The sequence below is a fragment of the Lynx rufus genome, unplaced genomic scaffold (assembly GCF_022079265.1).
Source record: "Lynx rufus isolate CCGP_SWC_20201006 ecotype Redwood Valley unplaced genomic scaffold, mLynRuf1.p SCAF_9, whole genome shotgun sequence".
NCBI classification, from domain to species: Eukaryota; Metazoa; Chordata; class Mammalia; order Carnivora; family Felidae; genus Lynx; species Lynx rufus.
Genome location: NW_025814897.1, coordinates 75,507,311 through 75,532,416, shown reverse-complemented (window position 1 = coordinate 75,532,416; position 25,106 = coordinate 75,507,311). Strand labels below are relative to the sequence as shown.

General features: G+C 49.2%; 1 protein-coding gene and 1 non-coding gene across 4 annotated transcripts in view; both read right to left on the bottom strand.

Moving 5' to 3' along the window:
* The window catches only part of NAV2 (neuron navigator 2), a 399,317-nt gene that overhangs the window by 325,462 nt on the left and 48,749 nt on the right, over positions 1-25,106 (bottom strand). The gene's annotated exons all lie outside the window — the stretch shown is intronic.
* On the bottom strand, positions 22,011-22,082 carry LOC124506573 (small nucleolar RNA SNORD45). Its single transcript, XR_006960821.1, has one exon. It is a non-coding gene; the product is annotated as a small nucleolar RNA SNORD45 (small nucleolar RNA).

The following is a 25,106-nucleotide window of genomic DNA, read 5'->3' as shown; positions in this document are numbered from 1 at the left end:
CGGAAAATCACAGGGCTGGCCATGCTGCTTGGATTGAACAAATTCTTGCAGAAGTTGCCCCGCAGAGTAAGATTTAAAACAGTACTGTCACCCAGAGAGCCTTGCACACCGTGGAGGAATCGGACTTCATTCACTAGTGAGCAGGACTCCTCACAAAAGGTTTCGGACCAGAAACAACTTAGTCTGCAATTTCAATTCCGGAAGCCTCATAATAACGTCAGAGAAGTTGACAGGAGCTACAGGTGAGGACCAAGGCTCACCTCTGGACCCTCTGCCGCCAAGGCATATACTGCAATTGGTAAAATCTCTGTTTAAAGCACCTGTTTTCCTATAGATCTGTTTGTGCTTAGCGTCCCTTCATGGTCCCTGTGAACAGGCAGCCCTTCTCTCACTATGCCAAAGACAACGTATAATGCAGGCGTTTACTCTTCTCCCACACCACAGCATCATTACCACATGTGGTTAGTATCTCTGGTGGCAAGGACAGTCCTCTCCTACTTCCCAGTCTTCCTAAATATCTCCATCACACTTTCTTGTTTCTCTGTTTAAACCTCTGTCAACTCATTTTAACCCCTCGTCTTGTTTCACGGCCTCTCAGCCTCCCTGGCTGCATCTCCTATGACATCACGTCTGCAACATCTGAGTCAAGAAGAATAATCCTTGGGAATAGCCCACGTGTCACCAGCCTTAGGCAGTCTGGTCCACACATCCTGGACAACCCTGGAGACAGAAAGAAAAGCTTAGCCACACACGCCTTCTGGGTGGTTGGCAAAGTATGATGGAAGCCAGAAACAAAACCAAAAAAAGAAAAAAAACCTTTTTTTTTTTTGCTGAGTCCACTCAAAAACAATTGCATAAGTAACACAAGAATGCTGCATCACCAAAGGGACCGATTATAAATCTCTATGTCTCTATTAACATAAAAATGAAGGAAAATGTGTTACCTCAAAATGTCATCCAAAGGAAGTCACTTACTACTTTCAGGGTTTTTCTTTCTTCTCTTCCCAATATTTTATTCTTAATTTTCCCAATAATTAACCTGAGTCAAACCTTCCTTCCACGCTTTGGTTTCAGTTCCAAAAAGTGTATCAAGGTTATGATGGCTCATTACCCGCAGCAGAAATGCAGATGGAAACATTCCTGTATATTTCAACCTGGTTTCTCCAGGAAAGGATGGAATTTCTTCCCTTGAGATTTTTGGAATTAACAGAAAATGGACATGATTTCAATACCCTGGGAGATGGTAAAATCTATGCCAGTCACAATTAGTGGAAAGCAGGAGAAAGTTCTAGAAGTGCCCAATAGTGGAAATGACTGATATTTTCCAGCAGAAGAGGGGAGTACCTCCAGATGAGCGGTAAACGAGCTTTATTCAGAAAAAACAAAAAACAAAAACTAGAAGTTGTTAAGAGGGCAATCAGTTTTTGTGCAGAAAGGGGAGGAAGAGCTGAAGGATCGTAGTATTTTCAACACGGAACCTGGGAGCTCAGGAACTGCAGGGGCCATAGCATCCCTGACTTTGGGAGGGAGCAACAGAGCTGCAGAAAGGCAGCCGGGACCCTTTAACCCACTGACCTCTTTTAATCTGCTTGTTAGCCTGGCTTCGGATGGGCCCAGGGGGTCTTTGACCAACCTCTGGGGGGAAAGGTCAAAGGTCAGAGGCACATTCCCCAGTCATCATTACTCTCAATTATTCTTCATTCAGAGCCACTTTCTCCTTCATTTTGAGGAAGGGCCCCATTAAGTGTTTTCCAGGACACTGAAGGGCTATGACCCAACCCAGGCCTGCTCGCTATGTTCCCTTTCCTCTCCACTTCAATCAGAGCATCTCCCTGAGCAAAGCAGGTATCCAGGGGGTAGCAACTCACAGAAGCACCTAGCCCTGTGTATCACAGGCATACTCATATGTCCTATACTGAGCACAGCCGAGGGCCCTGCCGCTCTCCAGAACATGCCCAAGCTTTTACAGTAGAGCGGTTCCAAGCACAGCCTTTGCCATCAGACAAAGCAGAGGTTCTACAAATTTCCAGTCCTGGAATCGTAGGGAAGTCCCTTATTTCTCTGAGCCTTAACTTCCTCACCTGAATAATGGGGATAATAATAGTTTCCACTTCACAGGCTTATGGAGAGGTTGAAATGAGTAAAGCTTAAAGGCTCAGTATACGTTAGCTATTAATATATTTTAGCAGTAACATTTTTTTGTCTTTTTTGATAAGCATAATGTATTGTCATTGACAATATCTGGACTATAAAAAAAAGTATGGACCAAAAAAAAAAAAAAAATCTCCCTCCAGAGCTCAGCACTGTTAACACCAGGAACGTTTCTGTTGTGTCTTTTCTCCACACATGGAGACATGCACACACTACTGGACCATTTTCTAATCCTAAGAGCAACCATCCACTGCCTACCAACCACACTTCTAACTCTCACAGTAAGTCTGTGAGACGCTGTGGGACCCATTTACAGAGGAGGACACCAAGGCTGGAAGAGGCCGTGCCGATGCCCCCAGGTCACACAAGCCAGCACTTCCTCAACAGAGCTGTGACTGCAAGTCTCTCTGGCTGGAACACTTAGCTCTTAGATCTAAGCTGCTCCAGAAAGGGTCTCATTCTTCTCCTTGCCCTGCCTAAGGTGGAAGAATCTAAAAGAAGGGACCAAGGGGTGATACGAAAGTCAGAACCACCCATGTCATGCTCAGTGGGGTGTGTTTCAGGCCTGAGCAGTCAGCCCCTCTCACTTCCACCAAAAGCCCTGGTGACCCTGTCGGGTAGGATTTGGACAGAAGGAGGATTTGTCGGCTCCTGGCTTCTACCCTAGGTGGGCAGGTGCATTTCTGACATTCCCCTGCAGGGATAACACATTAAAATTCAAGTTTTGCCTCTAATTACTCTTGGCCTTAGTTTGATCCAATTAGCCTTAAAACAGAACATAAAGTAAAACCTTTGGTTCCATTTTTCAGTCAGGACAGTGAATTTTCAACCTGCAGGTTAACTGACTTCATGTTTACTGAACTGCATGGGTGATAAAAGTTCAGACACTCACCTCTGGCCCCAGGGCGCATTTGGGGATGGTTATTCACACACAATTGACTTCCAAGATGTTCCCAGAGAGCTCCTTCCTACTGAGGGCTACTCATGATTCAAAGGTAAGAAAGGTTTATTTTCCCCAAGCTCATTAGAAGACCAAACCATTCACCATGGAGAGAAAATAACAACAACAACAACAACAACAACAACAACAACAGCTGTTCCCCTGTATAGACGCCCATGTTTCAGACTCTGCTGGATAAAGAGGAAAACTGATTCCAAGATTAGTAAGTGACCAGGCTGGAATTCAAACCAAGAATCATCTGAGAGCAAAGCCCTTCACAATGAACACAGCCTCCACCACCACTGGGCTCTGCATACAGTGAGCACACAAATAACAAATAACTAGTGGATCAACCTGCCAGTAAATGATAAAACAAAAAGCAAGCTAATGATGTGTGAACAAATGACGTAGCCATGGTTTCCAGGATTCTGCAGAAAAGCTGAGGCCCATGCTTGAGTATAGCCGAGGCTATGGGAATGTGGGGATGCAGTCTGGGGGGGCAGTGGGGTGCACAAGGGCAGTAGCTGCTGCCCCCCCAGTGCTTCCGGTTTCTTGGAGCTCCCCCAGCCCCTCCTCCACCCGGTAGGGGAGTACTATGGTGGACCACAACTATCGTTGGGTGGTCCTCACACACTTAATTGGAAAAGTGAGACTCAGGTCTAAAGACTCAGACAGACCCAATAAAGGCTGACCTTTGACCAACACTGGGGAAAGCTCCCTCCACAGGATAAAAAGGCAGCTATGGTGAAGCAGTGAGGACATCCCAGCCCTCACCACAGCCACCTGCCACCAAGCTCTGTCCCCTGGGATGCTCCACGTTTTCTCTGCATGCCAAGTAATTCTGTTGCTTCTCTCTTCCTTGGAAGCCTCTAGGTCTGGCAGCCTGACACTATCTAGTCCACACCAGGACCCAACTTTCCCGTGCTATATCCTGGAGTGGCATCTCAGGTGGAGCTTGGAGAGAAAATGTGTGAAACTCTGGGCTCTCCCACGACAGTCTGGTTGGAGAAAGATTCCAGGAAAGGATTAGGGAACTGGAGTCCTGACACAGTGCAGCAAAGGTGCATAACGTCTGCTAATGTTACAGCACATTAAAAGAAGTTGTAAAATTGTAGCTTAAAGTTAGACAGGCCAACCATAACACAAGAAGTATGAAAAGCAAGGTGCCATTTTTCCAACAAATAAGTTCATTATATGAAGAACCAATGTAGGTTGTTTCAGCATCTTGTTATCCAATGCGGCAGCTGTGACTTTTTTGGTAACATCTTTAAAGAGCTCAATCAGCATGAATTCCAGTTTATTAATGATACCTATTCTTTAGGTAGAGGTTCTTACTATGTGCCAGGAAATTTTCAAATATGGTTTCTTACCCTTACACCAGAAATACAAGGTGAGAACTTGCCCCATTTTACTCAGGAGGAAGCTGACATCCAAAGGGGCAGCCAACTTGGCCACAGCACTGGCTGACTTCAGTGGGGAATGAGGGTCTCCTCAAACCCATCTGATAAAAAATAAATCACAAAAGCAAAAACCCAGAGAAGAGCCTTCTGATTACAGTTTCTCCTTGGGCTGGAGAAACGAGTCAGGCTCCCTAGGGCAGAGAGGAAAAGGCTGCTCTCCTCAGCCCTCCCAGGAGTGATGAGCAGTTATTTTTGAAAAAGGAGGGAAAAAGTACCTGCAGCCTAGATGGTTCTTGCATACTAGAAAGAAAACTAAGCCATTGTGAGAGGCGGGAGAACAGGACTGGATGCTATTCAAGCTGGGCTCACTCCCCACCCCCGCCACCCCCACCCCCCCACCCCCCGCCCAAAACAAGCCAAACCGCAATACAGATCAACACCCGCGTGCAACTCTAAGTATCATAACACAATGGGGGCGGGGAGCGGGGGCGGATGCAGACCATGCCGACCCGGGACAGCAGTGAGGAAGCAGACCCACTCGCAGGACACAAACCCGCGCGTGTGCAACCCCAGGAATTTGTGGGTGGAAGGGACCGGGGGAAATTGCAGTCCATCCCACCCCTTTCAGTCGCGCGCGCGCGCGCACACACAGATACACACACACACACACACACACACACACACACACACACACACACCGACTTTCCTGGCTTAAAGAAAAAAAAAAAAAAAAGCCTGAAATCTATCTTCAAAATAATACGGGAAACACCAAGTACGAAATGCGTTTCAGGGGCTTTCCGTCGCGGGAGACGATTCCCAGCGGGGATGGGAAGCGGGGTGGGGGATAAAAAGTGGAACGGCGCCCCCGGGAGTGAGGTCTGCAGTCCACCTTACCAGCTTCATGGTGGTGTTATTCTGTTCCCAGCGCCACAGCATCACGCTCATCTTACTTCAGGGCGAAGAGGGAAGTGGGGGGAGGAAGCGGGAGAAAAAGGGGGAGGGGGCCGAAGCACCTGCCCGCGCGCCCGGCAGGTCGGGCCGGCCCGGCCCGTCGTGGTCTCCGCCCCGGCCCCTCCGGGCATCCCCGCCGCCCGCGGCCTCCTCGCCCCCACCCCGGCGGCCGCTGCTGAGCGCGCGGGGACCTTGCCCGGAGCCCGGCGCCCGCGCTGCCCGGCTCGCGTGCCTCCCCCGCTCTCTCCCTGCCGGCCTCCCCGCCTCCGCCAAATCAAACAACTCCCCCTGCGTCCGAGCGCCCGCGCCTCGCAGCGCGGAGGCCGCTGGGGCCGCTACGGGGTGGGGGCGGGAGTCGGGGCCGCCGGGCTCCCCGCCCCCTCGCCGGTCCGCGGGCCCTCCGCGTGGCCCCCGGCTTTCTCCGGTGGGCCGGTTCGCCCCCGCGGTGCGTAGTGGGGGGGGGGGGGGGACGGGGGAAGGGGCAAGACGGTAGGAGGGGGAGGTACTTAACTCTTTCGGGAAGGGCGCGGGTAGGCGGGCCGGCCTTCGGCACAAACGGAGGGGCACGGAGGGGGGAGCGGGGGAGGACTGCGGGGGGCGCGGTGTGTGGCTGTCGGGTCCTCACTCCGGACACGGCCAGCGCCTCTCCCCGTGGCTGCTCGGCTCTGTGCGCGTTTGCATTCGGCACCGAACTCACTCAAGTTGGCTGACAGTAACCACTCCGGGATCATCCCCTGCCCCCCAGCAGCTGGAATCATGAGTGTGGGATGGATGAACCAGCACCCGCTGGAGCACCTCCACCCCTCCGCGCGCACACACACGCAGTCGCCCAGGCCCTGCCCCAGCCACACGCTGCTCCCCAGCCTCATTTGTTTCCTGCTACGTGAAGGACGGGGCTCCAGTGTTTTTAAACACACCTGGCCGCTGCCACAGATGGGACTTCCGTGGGCCTCGGGGAGGAGGTGGGGCAGGCGATGACAGGGGAGGCAGACAAGGGGAAAGGCCGTGTGGCCTTTGTTTCCTTTTCTGCTCGCCCCACCTGCCACAGGCTCTTTCTAGGGAGCCTAGGAAAGCACCCTCTACCTGGTGCTTTCCTCTGAGATTGGGGGAGGGGGGCGCTGGACACCTCCTCACCTTCCTGTCCAGCCCTCCTTGGGATCCCTGGCAACTTTCAGTAGCCTGAAAAGGCTCAGCAACCCTGCGGCTCCTCGAGGCAAGATGGCACCGGCTACCCAGATCTCAGGACGTGTCTCTGATTTGGGCGGCAGTGACATTTTAGGATGAATACCTGGCTGGCCCCTGCTGATAGAGAGCTATGATGAGAATTCATGGAATTGCTTTATTACACATTCATTTCAATAGGCAAAACTGTTTAAAATGGGGGGAGGTGATAAAATGGGTCCTAACCTTTTAAAAGTGATCTTCCAAACATAGCAATTAGATCAAAATGTTGCTATGCCCGAAGCTTTCAGGGTTTGGCTTCCCTTCACAGATGAAAAATCCCAACTCTTTCCTATGGCCTACAACTTTATGCCCATCCTCTCCCTTTTACCTATTGTGCTCCAACCACAGTGGTCGTCTTTCTTTTTCTCAAACACGTTGAAATCCGTCCCACCTCAGGACCTTTGCACCTGACAGTCCCTCTCCCTGGATCACTGTTCCCCCTAGACCTGCCTATGGTCTCATTTCTAATGTCACCTCCTCAAAGGGACTTTTAACTTAATGTGGTGACCATATTCTTGTATTACTATTGTCTTCCCTTTGTTCTGTTCACTGTGTGAACTTTAGCTAACTTGTATTCTTGTTTATTTTTTGCCCTGTCCCACTGGGCTATGAACTGCATGAGAGCAGGGGCCTCATCAGTTTTGTTCCCCCATGGCATCCCCAAGTGTCTGGAACAGTATGTTGCACATAGTGGGAACTCAGTAGATGTTTCCCAAATGAAAGTCTGTTGACAATGTCCTAAGTTCCTGCAGCTTCCTCTGCAATAAGGACAGAGCCAGACCAGGGCAGCACATCCCATATCCAGCCTGGGCCCTGACCTGAACTGAGTGACTGCAAAAGACCCTGTTATGTCCATCACCACGTATATTTCTGGAGAGTGAAACATAGGCAGTGACATTTGCTGCTTAAAGAGAAGGGGCGCATCCTAGCGAAACACAGGAGGGGAAACAGCATATGTCATTTGAGAAAGCATATTCCATATTAAAGTATACTTATGTACTTAGAAAATGAGATTTTAAAATAACTATTTTTTTTCCTCTGAAAATAAAGCTGGACAAGATCATATTGGCCAAGAGAGCAAAACACAAGCTCTCTATCACAGCTGTGTTAAGCCAGGGGTTCTTGGAGCTGGGTGGGAAGATGTGCAGCCCAGAAACCTTCTGGTTGTATGAAAATGCTGTGAGACTGGGTATTTGTGCATTTTGGGGGGAAGCATCTATAGGTGTCTCACATTCTCTAGGATACCCAAAACATTTTTAAAAAACTACACATTCCCAGAGAGTCATTGAATGAACATTAGTTCCCAATCAAAACATTTGCCAGGGGCGCCTGGGTGGCTCAGTCTGTTAAGTGTCCGGCTTCAGCTCAGGTCATGATCTCGTGCTTTGTGAGTTCGAGCCCCGCATCGGGCTCTGTGCTGACAGCTCAGAGCCTGGAGCCTGCTTCAGATTCTGTGTCTCCCTCTCTCTCTGCCCCTCCGCCATTCACACTCTGTCTCTCTCTCCTTCAAAAATAAATAAACATTAAAAAAATTTAAAAAATATTTGCTGGTCAAAGATAGAAAATATCACTTATGGTGCAAGGAGGAATCAGGGGGGTGGCAGTAGAGAGGATGCCCAGCTTTAATTAAAAAGAATAAATCTGTTGCCTTGCCTTTCAGATCTCACACACTTCAGACCATAGGTATGCTGACTCATTTAGCCAACATTCCTTGAACATCCACCATAATGCATTTACCCAGCTCTGTGCTGGGTATTGAGAATCAGAGAGGAGTCCCTACCACCCACACATACAGTCTATTAAAAGATGAACACATACAATTACAGTTGCAATACAATGTGACAGGTACTACAAAGGAGGGCTGTATGGTGTGTAGCTGGGCCATAAAGGAAAAAAGCTATGCACAAGACTGGGAAGCATGGAATAATTTCGCAGAGGTGGCACTGACTTACATCTGGAAGGATCAAGGCAAATTCAATAAGAGGAGGGAAGCATCCCAGGAAGGGAGAACAGCATGTGCAAGGGTATAGAGGGGTGAAAAAGCATGGCAGGTTCTGTGTGGTCAAAAGGTGGAGATCAAGGGGCAGGAAATGGGGCTATTTGTAAGGCTGGAGTAGGTCAAGTCCCTGTAAAGGGGATCCTACCCCTAATCCTTATAAACCAGGGGAATGATTTGATTGACTTCCCATTTTAGAAGGACCCCTCTAGTAACAGCAAGAAGGCAAGTTTGAAAAGGTGGAGGCTGGAGGGAGAGAGGCCAGTTAGAAGGCTGCTGAAAGCACGCAGGGGATAGAGAATGAAGACCCGAATGAGGCAAAGTGTAGAGAAAAGGACGCTGACATCACCAGCAATCTGCTGATGCAATGGGTGATTCACAGGGGTAATGGCTTTGAGTTCATCCAAGCAGATGTCAGGACCCTGCAGAATTTCAGAAACAGAAGCAGCTCCTTAAAACCTCCTACATCTTGGAGAGCTATTTATCATGCAACAAGCTGCCTTTCCTGGCACCTTTCTTCTCCTTCCTCCTATTTCTGTGATCTTCCACCAAGTCCTTTGATGGTGATTTAAGGGAAAGACATCAGCCTATGTTGACCACATGGGACAAAGCAATGGGAACAATGCTTGTGAAGGTCGGTCCTACAGTGTGTCCTTGTTCCTCCTAACCGTTGGCCCCTTTTTTCAGCTCATGGCTTTCTGACCCATTCCCTGAACCTGACAGTCCAGCACTCACCCTTGCAGACAGTGACCCCCACCTTAGCCTAGGTCCCTGAACGTGACCTCTCTTGTACTCTCATGGTAACCACAAGGTAGAGTCCTAGGTCCTAGTATTGTGCAACCCTTTGTGGCACTGACCCCCTCCCCTCCCCAGAGGCTGGATCTGCCCTTTGCTGACAGTGTCCTGTTCCAGACCTTTCCATCCTCAGCATCCAAGAGATGTGCCCCATATGGCTCAGCATTTGCTTACTTGCATGTCCGTCTTCCCTACTCTTCTACTTCTCTGAATTCTTAGCACCTCCCCAGCTGGGGGAGGCACATGATAAATATCTCCAGAACAAAAGCTGGAGTGTCTATCTTGTTCCTCAAGACAGGAAGAAGAGGGGAAGAGATTTGGGCCAGAAAGCCCGGTTTGAGGCCTGGTGTCCCAAAGACCTGCTCATTCACAGTCCTCCTTTCCCTCACCTATAAGATGATGATCTATAAAGTTCCTTTTCCCTCCTACATTCTGCAAGTCCAGCCCCTGTCTGATAAACTAATTTGTGTCCAGCTGTTAATGGCTTAATGTGTTTCCCAGATAACGCACTCCAGTTTAACAGGGGATCTTCCACTCTTTCAGCCAAAGCAGTGACTAACGGGGAAACGTTCAGACACTGCAGGGGCCAGCCCGGGGAACATCAGACAAAACGAGCTCTCTAGGCTGCCCCGAATGTGGGCTGATGCCTTTCCACCCACGCGCGAGGCTGACTGTGGACAGATGTCAGCTCTTATGTGGCACGGTGATGACAAAGGAAAGACCACAAGCAGCATGCCACCCCCTGAGGTAGGGAATAAGCCAATAGCTTAACATAGGGAGTCCGTTATTTTTTCCCCAAATAACCAGGAGCGAATAGTAAATTAGCACAGAAGAGTTCAGCATCATCTGTCCAGTGAAAATCCTAGCCATAGTAGCAGGTGTTTCATAAGTGTGGCAGAGGACAATTTCCACTTACTCATGACAGCAATGCTCAGAAAAGCCATCTTCCCCATTTTGCAGATAAAGGCTCCGAGAGGGTAAGTGACTGGCTCCGTCCAGTCACTTCAGACACTGCCAAACAGGAGCATCACTTGAGACGGCCTGCCTGCCCCCCATCTCTGCAGCGTGAACACTATTGCCGTACTATGTACAACAAAGGAAATCCCAGAAATGCCGTCCCTGGGAAAATGAAGACACTCTGTGAGCAGACGTCTCTGCAAGTGGCCTTAAGGCTTAGTCTGAGTCCCCTTCCCTTTCTGGGAGGGCCTGGAGATCTCGGATATGGAGGAAGATGTATAAAAGTGAAAATAAAAGATTTGGGGAAGTACACAGCAGGCAGTCTTTTTAGAAACTGAGAGTCAAATCTAAGCAAAGCACTAATCCTTCTCGGGGAAGAAAGCTGGGACAAGGAGGGCGAGCACAGAAGATGCCATCTCCCCTCCACCAGCTTTGGAGGGGAGTGAGCCCCCTGCCAAAAGGTCACTGGGAACACTGGGGTCTGCAGGGGGTCCACAGCGATTGGAGGGTTTGAAAGTAAGATGTATGGCTTTCAGGAGGCAGATACAATGTCACACTGACAAGCCCACAAATGAATGAATGCGGCCCTCCTCGAAAGGGCTGGGCTGGGCTGGGCTAGCAAAGGATTTCCCTCCCTCCCTCCTCCCTTTACTTTTTTCTTGAGATAAAGAATTATGTAAAGGCATCTCCCAGTGCACATGCTAAATGCCACTGCCTTCGGTTTGTTCCCTGAACAGTGTTTAATGTGTGGCTTTCTGGGTCCCCCCACAATTCACTTTCTTCCTTCCAGGGGTGGGGATCAGTGTCTGAGTGGTGCAGTGTCTCCCATGGCCCCTCCAACACGCTGCTCACTCTCCTGGAGGAGGCCAGGTACAGCCACATCTCCACACCTTTGCTCGGGCTGTTCCCTCTGCACGGAAGTGCTTTTCCTTCCATTCTCTGCCAAACGATATCATGTAGATCTGGGAGGACCCAAAGCAAAGTTAACTCAGTTGGTGAACTTCTCTTAGATCCCTCCCCTTGGAGAACTCTCTCTCCTCTCTTCTGTGGTCCCCAGCTCTTTGTTTCCATCTTCTCAACAGCCTTTGTAACAGTCTGTCTCCTTCTGCAGTTGGGGGTGGGCACATCTCATTAGCTGTTGCAAGTGTTAGTACTGATGGGAGTATTATCACAACCGGCTTACAAATTGCTTAGGAACAGGTACTCTAACTTACTCACCTTTGAACACTCAGAATAGGGTTTGGCTTGTCACTGGCACTACAAACAGAATTAATACATTCAGAAGGTCAGGACTATAGGAGGCTTAGAGATCATCCAGTCCCCTCCCCCATAATTGTCCAGGAAAATCCAGGTCCCCTCTATAGAACGCCTTCCACTGTGCTGTGTGAAGTGCACTGAAAAGAAATCCAACTGAATTGTGGGAGGCTGGACACAGGACACGATGGCATCTCGGGAAGGCTCTCAGGAAGAAATCCGAAATCCGCGGTGACCTTGCCACACTAAAGATTCACTTGCTTGCTGGGAACCTGGATACTGGACATTTCCTTTTAAATATTGCTAGAAGAGCTTTTGGAGAGCGAGGATTATGTCTTATTTTTCTCTATGGCCTCCCAAACACTGCCAAACATAGAAGGAGCTTAGGGTAAAAAATAATTTTCAGGAAGAATGGACAAATAATTAAAGACTAACTTTAAAGCTCTGGGGTAAGAGGCTTTTGACTTCTCCAAAGCAGCCAAACTGGTCCCAAGCAACTTAGAGCACACTTCCGAAGAGCAGGCACGCTTTTCCCTCAGATCCCAGGGTTGCCAGGTGCCCCTGGTATTTATTTGCTCTATTCAACATCCCAGGCCCAGGGGCTCCTCCTCCAGCCCCCTCCCCTCCCACTCCTTCAATGAGGCAGATAAGGGTGGAAATTGTGCAATCTCTGGGTGACCTCTGACCCCCCTTTGAAGGGCCTCCACACTGCCAGCCCTCCCTCCTCCCTCTCTCCCACCCTCTGAGCAGCCACATCTCCTGCTCTGACCCCAGTGAGGTGTCCGGGCATGGGGACTGCAGACATTTTTGGAGGTAGCATAAAGACATTTTAGGCTTATCCATCCCGTTCCATTGAGCTAGGGGTTCATGTAAGGTGAAATAGAACTGTTTAAAGCAAGCAAAAAAAAAAAAAGCTTAAAAAATCCTACCACAGAAATATGGATAGCTATTGTCAAAGCACTTAAGAAAGTTAAATGGTTTCTAATTTTTGTCCTCTGTTCTGGTTTCGCGACTGAGTGATTCAGATGAACGGTCTGGAATGGAGTTGTCCTCAAACTCTCACTGGGTTGTGTTGGTTTGTTTTGTTTTCGGTGGTTGTGGTTTGGTGGGGGAGAGGGTGGTGTGGTTTTGTTTATTTTATTTTCCCTGTGGGATCAGCCCTTTCATTCTGGGCCGGTTCTGGTCACCAGGGATTAAGGTCAGCAATTTACGAGGCAGTCTTCTTTCCCAAGGGGCTGTGGTCCACACTTCCTGGGCACCGTTGAGGAACTCAGTGGCTCCCCAGTAATACTTGTGTTGTAGGAAATGCCATTGCTTTTCATGATAGAGATATGAAAGGGACACAGATACCCTCGAAGTGGGTTAAATATTATTCCCCAATGGGGGCTCTGGAGGCTTTTCCTTTGGAACAAAAGCAGCGGCAGGTAAATTGATTCCACTTTTGTTAGGCATCCTGATTTCACAGGAGATTGCTTCACACACACACACACACACACACACACACACACACAAACACCCTGAGGGCCTCCTCCTTCCCCCAGCCCAAGAGAGGCTACCGGTGATGAATGCCGAGGGGGCTGGCACCGTGGGTCTGGTACGCAGGGCATGAGATAAGGGTAAACAGGAGGAAACAGATGTCTGAGATGCACCTACCAAGACAGCGTGTGTGTACACAATCACCCTCTATTCCAAAGTCAACAAGGACAACCTGGGAAATCCCAGAATGAGGGCACCATTGTTTAGCAGAGGAAAACTTTCAGCACTGCTAATGACTCACTTTTGGCTTCTGTGCGCCCGTGAAATTACCACTGCTATTGATCACATGGCCTCCACACTCGTGGGCATTTCTCAGCTCCTAGAGCACAGTGAGTAGCGGGGTTCTTCCCAGCAGCCCCCTTCCACAGCTTCCTGCCTGGTCGTGCTCGGGTCAAACGTGGACCTCGAGAACTCACGATGACCTAATTTTATGTTTGTCAAAGCACTTTCATGTCAGTTACCCAGGTGGTTATTCTTAGAACCATTCTGTGATCTAAGCTAGATGGCTGGCCTGATCCCGTTTTCCAAAGAGCTCACTGAGGCACAGAGAGGTTAAATGAGCTGTCCAGAGTTGCACAGCTGCTTAATGAGCAGGCCACATTAAGTCTTAGATCTACGGGCTCCTTTCTAAATACCCTCTTCCTGGGTTCTCAAGACAAGTAGACTTTACGTCGTATTCTTATTTTCAACAGAATTAATAGCAGCAACCAATAGCTAATAATAAAATAGATTTCAGGAGTGAATCTTCTATGTGCTACGTACCATTCTGAGAGGTCTTCATGTACTATCTCATTGAATCATCATAGTAACCATACGATATAGGTGTGAAAATTACATTGCCCAGAGGGGAAACCAGGCACAGGAAAGTCAAATAACTTGCCCAAAGTCACAGAGCTAGTAAGTGACACTGCTTGGATTCAAACACCGTGTAGCTACAGAATCTATGTTCTTAACCTGTGCTGTTCCACCTCTCTGTGTGGTGACATCATAATCATAATGTAAGCCTAAGATCAAAAGTAAAATAAATACTTCGCTGAAAGGGTTTTTACAAATAATAGGTGCTATTCCCAGGTAGTGGAGGTTTTGTTTTTGGTTTTGGTTTTTGCTTCTCCTTCTTTGGCTTTAATGATTGCTGCCACTACAAATAAACTTCCATTGAATCCACAAATTCTTCCTCAGATCACGCAATGGTAGGCAGTATTCTATTTTATTATTTTTTCTAATGTTATTTGCTTTATTTTGAGGAGAGAGAGATTTCTGTATTTTGATGCACGCGAGCAGGGGAGAGGCGGAGAGAGAGAATCCCAAGCAGGCTCCGTGCAGAGCCTGACTTGGGGCTCGATCCCATGAACCAGACAGAGATCATGACCTGAGCTTCAGTCAAGAGTCAGATGCTCAACCGACTGAGCCACCCAGGTGCCCCAGTAGGCAGTATTTTAAATAGCTCTGTGACCTGGGGCAAGTTGTAAACATATCTACATCTCAGCCTCTTCTTCACGGAAACGGGTATGATCGTACTGACCTCTTAAAATCAGGGGAGCTCCGACATATGAAGGCCCCTGAAAAACTCTAAGTTCCTAGAACTAGTTTCCCAAAACTAATTGACGGGAAACATTTCAGTCTGTTCAACCACCTCACCTATGTGTCTTAACTGGAGGACTTTTGGGAAGCTTAAACACGCTAGTGAGCAGCCCAGAGCTCTAAGCAGCCATTTGGAAACGGAGCACTGCCCAAAGGTATTTGCCGGCAGAATCCTTCAGGTGGAACAGTTCTCAAGCTACCGCTCCAAGGAACACACTTCAGGATCGGTACCCCCGCAAGGCTGCACCTGGCATATATTTTCCCAGCAGGCCCTCCTCTTCGGCAACGTTCAGAGCAGCCCGAGGCCATCTGAAGGCACCCCTAGATTTTTTTTCTCACTCCATTTTGAGACCCTGTGGCGGGAGACTTAAGCCTGCACTTCTATCATTATAACTATCGGTCCAAAGACCACAGGATATGAGTGATGGGACCATGGGGGCCTTGGGGCTCCAACAGAAACATGACCAGAGAACTCAGATGACCCCACCCCTGTGTCCTACACACAATCTGGTTTCTATCAGGCGGGCTCCTGCAGTCACACTGAAGGTCAGTCATTCAGAATATGTGGCAGGCCCCCGACACAAAACCAAGGTTTGAAGGATGGCCTTACTGATAATGAATCCCCATCCTTCCAGCATGGAGCAGATGGTAAGGAATGACAATGGGATTGGTCCTACATCAGCGGGGGTGGGGGGGGGTGCCCAATTGGAGGAGGATGTGCGCCTTTGCTCCGATACCACTGTCCTATAGAGGCGGACACGGAGTGTCTGAAATAGCCATTGTCTTATTCTGATAATAAATTGCTAATATTTATCAAGTATTTGCATACTTAGCACATCCCAGACACTAAGCTATTTATCGACATCACCATCTTCATCCTCGCAATAACTCTCTGAAAGTGGTACCATCACCAGTATCCAGAACTGGTAATAGAAGCACAAAGGTGTTAGGTAAATTACCTATCATCACACAGCTCATAAATGGTAGAATTCCATGGTGGAAGTCCAACGTGGGTTTGTCTGAATCTATAGCCTTGTACCGATGGTTATAGGCTTTGTAGGTCTTCTAGAGCCATGGTTCACACAGTGCGGTCCCTGCACTTACGGTGTCAGCAATACCTGGGGATTTGTTACATATGCCAAGTCTTAGACCACACCCGCCATAGACCTGCGGAAAGAGAAACTCTAGTGCGACCCAGCAGTCTGTGTTTTGTTGTTGCTGTTGTTGTTGTTGTTGTTGTTGTTGTCTTATAAGGCCTGCAGCTCATTCTGATGCCCGCGAAAGATGGAGAATCACTGATCCAGAGGAAAGAGCTTTGTACTCAGGCTGTCTCTTCAGAAAGCCCCAGAATGAGTCATCTGGCCCATTGTCCACTAGCGTCACCCAGCAACAAGCAGCGCACAGAAGGGCAGGGTGCAGGGCCCGTAGTTATTCCAGGAAGAAAAAGTAATAGTGAGGGCTGGCGGTCGCAGGTCACTAGGGACCGAGACAGAACAGGGAGGGAGACCGGGGGCCAGCACAAGGCACGCCTGCATTGAATATGCCACACCATTCCCACCCCACTTGCTCACACAGCCACAGGTTCACAGAGGGCTGTGCAGGCCTTAAGGATCCCTGAGTTCTCTTCCTACCCGTGTGCACACCCCGACCTCAGCAAGGCCCCTGCCAACAGGGGCTCCTGCCTCTGCTCAAACCCCTGCAGTGATGGACAGCTCACTGCCCCCAGGGCAGTTCTTCCTTCTGTGGAGATTTCTGCATGTTTCCTTGCACTGTTCCCTGCCATTCCTTTCCCCCACCCCACCGAACTCAGTCTGAACTAGACTGCCTCAGGGCAGCCCTTCAGATATTTGACAGGGCCCATGCTTACCCGGTCTTCTCTTGTCCAGGCCCAAGGCCTTGGCTCTTTCAAGACTTCCTCTTCTACCTGTTTTCGTGTCCTTTCACTGTCCCGGTCCATCCGAAAAGGCTCCTGGGGTATTCTCAGAGAGGAATCCCCACAAGCCCTCATCTGCCACTTTCCGTTGGCCGAACTCAGCACACTCCACTTAATGGAATAGTTTCTTCGGGCAAGCTGAGCCAACAGCAGCCGGCCTGGCCACGCTGTCCCAAAAGAGGGCACGGGGAGGGGGCGCTGACCGCCTTTCCTTCTCTTCTACCTGATCAAGGCATGGAAAATGGCAGCCTGTCCTTCAGAGATTGCCTCCCTGCCTCTGTTTTCTCTAGGAAATGTTCTCCCCAAGCCCACCCAATGTAAAGTGAGGGAGGCCCATCCTGGATGGGGAAGATCCCCCCTATGTGCCCGCTCTGTGTAACCCGGAGGAGCCCCTGCTCCCTGGCATCTCCTCCTCCTTCCCAGGATTGGCAGGGGTCCACCAGCCCCATTGGAACCTTTGGCTCTCGGAGGTGGTAAACATCAGGCCGTGTCAAGGCCCCGCAGCCTCTCACGGTTGGCAGTGATCAACCAGTCTGCAGGGAAGAGATAGTGATGGGTCTGTTTTCACTGGACGGACTTGTGGTTATCTTCCCCGAGGAAGCCAAGGCGGGCGCTGGGTTGGGAGCCTGGAGATCTGGCTACAGGCCCTCAAGCTCCCAATGCAAGCTCCCAGTGCCTACTCTGGAGACAAACTGCTTGAATTCAGAGTCTGGTCTACCTCGGCTTGCTGTGTGACCTGGGGCACGTTGTTTAACTTCTTTGTGTCTTGTGATCTCATCTGCTCATGGAATGATAACCGTGCCTGTCTCTCAACGGTGAGGCCCATGTGAAACATGCATATGAACAGCGGGCATGGTAGCCGACACACGGTCTGTGCTCACTGGGTGTTTATTGTTCCTATTGGCACACTGCTTTATACAACTGGGTTACGGAGCAAGTGATGCATGACTAGAGCCTTTCTAACTTTACAAAGACTTCATTCTCTTGTTCGAGCCTAACAGCTCATGAGACGAGAACATTAAGATTTATCATTACCATTGTATATGTGAAAACACTGAAGCCCAGAAAGGTCAAGTGACCAGTCCAAGGTCACACAGCAGACCCATCACCAGATCCCAGACCATCTGATCTCCTGCCTTGGGCTCCTGGGGTGTGGCTATGAGGGACAGTTTGATTTATACTATTACTGCATTTTCCCTCATGTTCTACAGCTGTCTTATTTTCTAAAATCAAGAGCTACACGTGTGATCTTCGACCTAAAATCCCCAATCTGGACACCACACAGGCTCCCTTGTCCCATGCCTCCCGGTTTCTATCCTAAGGGGCATCCAAGGAAGAGATTTCTCTGTCTCTTCACTCCCTGACCTGGTTTCTAGGCCAGGACTTATCTGGTCCCTGCCCGGTGTTCAAGTTTACAGCCAGGCTTGCTGTCCAACCCAAGGCTCACTGTCTGACCCTGAGCCAGAACTTGAGAGTGCACAGTACCCAGTCGTCCTGGAGACCTCCATGGGACGCCCCATGCCGCGCATCTCCTGAGCAGCCGCCTACAATGTCCTCAGGAAGGGGCCCAGGCTCTCTTTTGCAATGACACAGATCCAAACCCATTTCTCCTAAGGTTTCTGGACTGGAGCAAGGCAGGGTGGGTGTGCGGGGTGGGAGAAGGGTATACCTGACTGCTCCAGATGCACCCCTCTAGTTTGCAAATCCCAAAGCCCTTCCTTAGAAGGAGATCCTAGGAGACTTGTGCCTGGGGCTGGGAGACGCCATGTTCTCTACTCAGTGGCTCCAGAAATACCAGATTTTTACACGGTGTCCCATCTGGGCCCAATAAGCACCATCTCTTCAATGTCTGCACTAAGTGGCTTGCAGGCTGTCTTGGCTGTGTGTTCCTGGGAAGGACAATTGATCTCAATGCTCCTCCTCTGGCTCTAAGACATGCTTTTCTCCCTCCTCAAGAGATGTCAGGCATTGGCTCCACTGAGCACTTATCATCCAGGGGTGCTCTAATGACATCAGTTTCCTGAGAGTTGGACAGTTCCCCTCACTTCAAGACCCCGCTTTGCTCTCCCTCCTCCTCCTGCTCCTCCCCATGTCCACACTTGGCTTCAGCCTGCAGACCCTGACAGCACGTGGAATTGGGTTCTCACTGTCCTCACCGTCACTCAGAGCCCAGCTTGGTGCTGTTAATAGACACAACCAACAGGGCTGAAAATTTATAAAGAGGGCCGCCTTGTTGCAGATGAGTGGTATTGCAGGGGTTGAAAAGTAGCTGCAGAGCAGAATTGTTCTTACACTTATTCATGCACGCAACAGATATTCTTGAATGACCACCAAGCGCCCCCATCCTTTTCTGGGTGTTGGGGAGACACACAGCTGAACAAGACAGACAAAGCCTGCCCTCAAGGAATTTACATACAAGGGCAGCAGAACTGACAGGCAAGTTAAATGTACAGTAAGTACCACAAGAGGTAGAGCCAGGTGAGGGACAGAATGTGCCTGGGGGTGGAAAGGCGTGCCCTACAGACAGGCAGCCCAGAGAGGCTTCTCCAAGGAGGCACCTGCCAGCAGAGACTCAAACAAAGGAAGTGAGCCCTGTAGCAGACCTGGGGGAACAGTGCCACGGGCAGGGGGACAGGAGCGCACAAGCCCTGAGCAGAATGTGGTCAGTGTGCTCAAGGACAGCAAGAACGCCACTGAGACTGAAGCAGAGAGAGCAAGGCAGAGGGTGAGAGCAGATGAGCTGGAGAGAAAAGTTGAGGCCAGTGCCCGCAGCGCAAGAGTCTGCAAACTACTGCAAACTGACTCTGTCAGCCAATGAGCTAAGAACAGTGACTACGCTTTGAAAGGGTTAGAAGAAGAAGGAAACAAAGGTGGAGAAAAAAGGGAGACAATGATGAAGACAAAGAAGGATAAGAAGATGATGGCGATGTGACAGACTCCTATGGGACCCACAGAATCTAAAATATTAACTTGGGGCATGTGGGTGGCTCAGTCGGTTGAGCATCCGACTTCGGCTCAGGTCATGATCTCACAGTTCGGGAGTTCAAGCCCCGCGTCAGGTTCTGTGCTGACAGCTCAGAGCCTGGAGCCTGCTTCCGATTCTGTGTCTCCCTCTCTCTCTGCCCCTCCCCCGCTCATGCTCTGTCTCTCTCTGTCAAAAATAAACATTAAAAAAATTTTTTTAAACTAAAAATAAAAAAATAAAATATTAAATACCTGGCCCCGTACCGAAGAGGTTTGCTTGTTCCCCAAAATAGAGATCTGAGGGACAGTAAGCCATCTGGGTTTTATTTCCAGCATCACAGGAAGCCAAGGAAGTTCTGAGCAAGGAAGTGGCACAAGCCAAGGCTGGCGCAGGTCAGGGCTCACTCTGGCTCCCCGTGGGGAGGCAGCTGTGGGGTCTGGCACTGGGTGCAGGCAGGAGATTTTGTACTCATGCGGGAGTGAGAGGACGGGGACGGTGGCTGTGTCTGGGATGGGGGCAGTGGCTGCGGAAAGAAGGGGCTGATTCTGAGGCACATCAGCAGAGTTGCCACACTGGATCCGGGATGTGAGGGAGGGAGAGGAGCAAAGGACAACTCGGGTTTTGAGGTGGGACAACTAGGGGAGTGTCGGTGCAGAAGGCTAAGAGAGGAGCAGCTGGCGGGGCAGGTTCGAGAAATCAAGAGTTCTAGTGTGGCCATGATCAGGCTGAGACGATGATTCAACATCACAGTGCAGACATGTATGTACACATTTATATATACGCGCATGTGCAAAATGTACACACGTAACATAAAGGATGACGATGTCACCGGCGCTATTAGAAAAACAGAAAGGAGGGGCGCCTGGGTGGCTCAGTCGGTTGAGCGTCCGACTTCAGCCAGGTCACGATCTCGCGGTCCGTGAGTTCGAGCCCCGCGTCGGGCTCTGGGCTGATGGCTCGGAGCCTGGAGCCTGCTTCCGATTCTGTGTCTCCCTCTCTCTCTGCCCCTCCCCCGTTCATGCTCTGTCTCTCTCTGTCTCAAAAATAAATAAACGTTAAAAAAAAAAAATTTAAAAAAAAAAAAAAAAGAAAAGAAAAACAGAAAGGAAACAAGAATGTATAGAACAGCTACTCTGCTGCGTGAAGTATCTGATATTCATTCCCACAACAATCTATAAGGAAGAATCTCTCCATCTGTCTCTCCCACTTTACTGATGAGGAAAGTGAGGCTGAAACGGTTGTGCCATTTTTCCAAAGTTGCACGCAGAGCCGGGTAGTGGGGAGAGCCGGGAGATGAAGCCGGGGTCCCTGCGCTTAACCCCACGACCACTAAACAGAGCAGCACATCCCTGTCTACTCCGGCACGCAGCCTTCCTTTCTTGGCACCTGTGTTTGGGCATTTTTATGTGGGCAACACAATGGACAAGTTGGGTTCCCCCGGGTTTCCTGGAATTGATTCTACAGACCAGAGACGATAAAATGTTCTTGTTTTCTACCTCTGAATTTAGCAACATGGGATAAACACATTTTTATTACAATACCTTTTTCTCATTCGGTACTTTTTAAATTATGAAGTAACACATGCCTATTAATTGAAATTTTAAAATGTGGAGAAATAGGAAGGGAGGAAAGTAGTAATGTTCACAGCCCTTAAATGTAGCCATGATTGATTCTGGGACTTTTTTCAACATTTTTCTTTCAAAGTTTATTTATTTATTTTGAGATAGAGACAGAGTGTAAGTAGGGGTGGGGCAGAGAGAGAGAGGAGAAGACAGAGGATCTGAAGAGGGCTCCGTGCTGACACCAGAGAGCCTGATGCGGGGCACAAAGTCACGAACCATGAGATCAAGATCTCACGAACCATGAGATCAAGATCTCCCCATGAGATCAAGATCAAGACCATGAGATCAAGCCAAACACTTGTCTGACTGAGCCACCCAGGCGCCCCTGATTCTGGGACTTTTAAAAGGCTGCACTTGACCCACTGTATAGTTAGCAACAGTTTCTGGGGTTCAGAGCTGTGAGCTCAGTAAGCGAAGAGAACCCAAAAGGGACGAATAAACTGTGCGGCAGAGGAGTTAGGTAATCATAAAAATGGCAGGCATTCATTAAGACAATATGTAGGTGTGTGCTAAGAGTTGTGCTAAGGGTTTTAACTGCATAATTTTCTTTCTCATGTCCCATTTTACATTTGGAGAAACTGAGGCTCTTGTCACTCCCAAGCACTCCCAGAGCAGAAGCTCTTCAATCTCATGTCACTCTGTGCTTAGAGAACAAGTATGGCCCACCAGAAGGCTCTAGCAAATACCGCTTTTTTTTCCCCACCCAAGAGTTTAGTGTAATTTTAGAATTGACCTCAACTGTGAATTCAACTAACACATGCCACCACATCACCGACCTCAACAAACATTTCTTGAACAACTGAAGAAAAACTAAAATCTGATAAATCCACAACAAAATTAAGGAGAGGAAGCCAGAGTGAAGTGAGGCAACCCAGGCTAGTCTCATGGATTCATTCATTCAACAAGTATCTATTGAGCCCCTACTAAGTGCCAAGCACTGGAGTGAGACACCAGTGCTGAACGTGACAGACTAAGATCCTGGCCTCATGGCGGATTTTGGTCAAGGGATCACCATGGTTGGCTAAATCTGGAGTAGCTTCCCCTCAGACCCTAGAGGTCTGCCTTACTTCGCTCTGATGCACATGGCCACCCTGTGCTGACCAACTTGCAAAGAACTATCTAATTACACAGTGCTTCTGTTTTATTCTTTGGACCAAACATTGTGTAACTTGTCCTTCCACGTCATTTCTTACTAGCTTATTTCTGCTCAGTTTCCAACCAGATCCAGTAACTGGAATTTTTAACCTGAGGCTATGGCCCTCCAGGGGTCTCCATGGATGAGAGGATGTTGTTATATGGCTATATATTTTGCAGAGGGTCAGGGACATGAAGGGGAGCAAGGGTCCATTGCTTCTGTCAGAGTTGCAAAGGGGTACATAACCTCAAAAAAGTAAAAATCCACGGCCATAATCTTTTTCCACTTCAGTGGTATTTCCCATAATCTGTGAGTGAATGTTGACTCTTTTCCTCTGTAACAGACTCTCATAGAGCCGAGACTGAGTGGCATTTGGGGTTTGCTTTCAGAAACTACGCGAGTATAGCATTGGTATTTTTCCAGGCACGGCATAAAACGGAACTTAATTCATTCACTTCCACATTGACACAAGGGGGAATGTTCCAATTCCTCGGCCGCTGAGAAAGGCAATGTCCCCCACCAGGCTTCACACAACCCTCTTCCACTTGATTATTATTTGAGTCTCACCCCTGGCCCTGGCTCCACACTGTGGGTCTATACCGTTTCCCTGAGTACACACAGTCTTAGACTTTTTGGGGCCAAAGAAAATAACCCTGTTCTGATAGTCGAAGGCAAGAACAGACTTCCTAAGCAGGTTGTTCATCTGCCAGAATTCCTGCTCACTATGCTTATTCTTGAACTCCAGATATCAATCACCATCTCTATAGGGTAGAGAAAAGGAACAGAAAATACAGACAGTCTCCTGTTATTTCATTTTGTTGAAAGCAAGTAGCACATTCAAGTGGAACATTTAGGAGTCAAGGTCTTTGCGAGCACTCATTCCTTCCCTGCCTCAGCAAATACAGATCGAGTGTCTGTGCACCAGACGCTTTCTAAGTGCTGAGGACACAGTAATGGACAAGACAGGCATGGTTCCCACCCTTCTGGAGCTTATGGACTAAGGCAGGAAAGAGCCATTGCAAGCAAATATACATGTGTTGAGAGTTAGGACAACAATTATGAAGCACTACTGGGAACATGGAAGCAAAGACCCAGTGTAATATCACCATGGTGAAGAGCAAGGAAGACATCCCTGCTGAAGTAACAGATACGCTGAAGCCTGAGTAGAAGTTGCTAAGGCCAGGGTGCATGGAAGGAGAAGAGATTAGGAGCCATTGAGTCTTGTGCAAAGGCCCTGAGGCCAAAACTAGTACAGCGTATTGGAGGAACTGGAAGAAAGCCTGCGTAGCCAGAACAGAACGTGGAGCCACAAATGGCTGGAAACAGGCTAGAGAAGAAATAAGGGCTCTGTATAGACAAAGCCTTGCATGTCATTGTGGGGACTTGGGTCCGAATCCTGACCCAGCAATGGGGAGTCATGGAAAAGTACTGTGAAGCGTATGGGGCATGATTAGCTCTGAAGGGGTCTTTTTATTGTTTTATTTATTTTTAAAGATTTTACTTTCAAGTAATCTCTATACCCAATGCGGGGCTTGAACCCACAACCCCGAGATCAAGAGTCGCATGCTCCCCGACTGACCCAGCCTGATGCCCCTAGATCTGAGGTTTTAAAAGATCATTCTGACCAGTGTGGACAGTAGACCAGGGACAGGCAAGACCATGCATGAGAAACCAGTTTCAGAGGCCTTTCCAGTAGACCTGGGGAGAGATGCTGGGTGGTTTGAATCAGGGTGAAAGTGGTGGGCATGATGAGAAGTGGACTTCCTAAGAGAAAACAGGGAGCGTGAGCCCACAGACTTGATGGTGGGTTAGCTGTGAAGGTGAGGAGGAGGGAAGGATTAGTCCTCTAACCAATCATTCCTGCTCGTCTCCAAAGGAGTTCTAGACCCTCCTTCCCACCCTGCCTCCAGGAGATGGCTATCCAAGTGGACACTGCAGTGGGGTGATTTAGCACGTCACGTATCAATCTGAAAAGGAGCCACTGATTCTCGAGGCTCCAGTGACACTGGCCATTGTTATACACATTGCAGGAGCCACAGCTGTCCCCATTCGGAGCCTCTGTGTTGGTGATTCCACTACCTGGATCAGGCAGGCTCCCCTGGTCTTCCCACGGCTGGTGGTTCAGCTCTAACATGGTCTAACATCACCCCCAGTTGCTCGTGAACATGTCACCCTGCTTTCCCGTCTTCACAGCACTCGCCACTCTCTGAAGTAAACATATTAATGCACTTGCCTACTTGTGGTTTGTCTGTATCTCCCCACGAGAAGGTAAATCCCATGACGACAGAAACCTCGCTATTCTTGTTTTATCGTGCCTAGCACAGTGCCTGGTGCACAGCAGATCCTCAATAAAAAGAAGATGAATGAGTAAATGACTCCCCAGAGTCCCAAGGGCCCCCCGAGTGCCTTCTCCCTGGGCAACATAGACGTCCTTGGCTCTGGGCCTGGGCACAGACTGAGCGGCCCCTGTGCTCAGATTCCCCACGAGCCCTTTCAGACTCACTCTGAACCTCCGTCCGAACACAGGGCTCAGGTGAGTAACGGTTTTCCAAGAAACAGGATTCTCATGGGAGTTTCCTTTTATTCCCCAAAGCAGAAGAACTGCCAGGGCTGGTATTTTTCCAAACTCCACACTTTGGGGCACAAAGCAAACTCTATAGGACCCT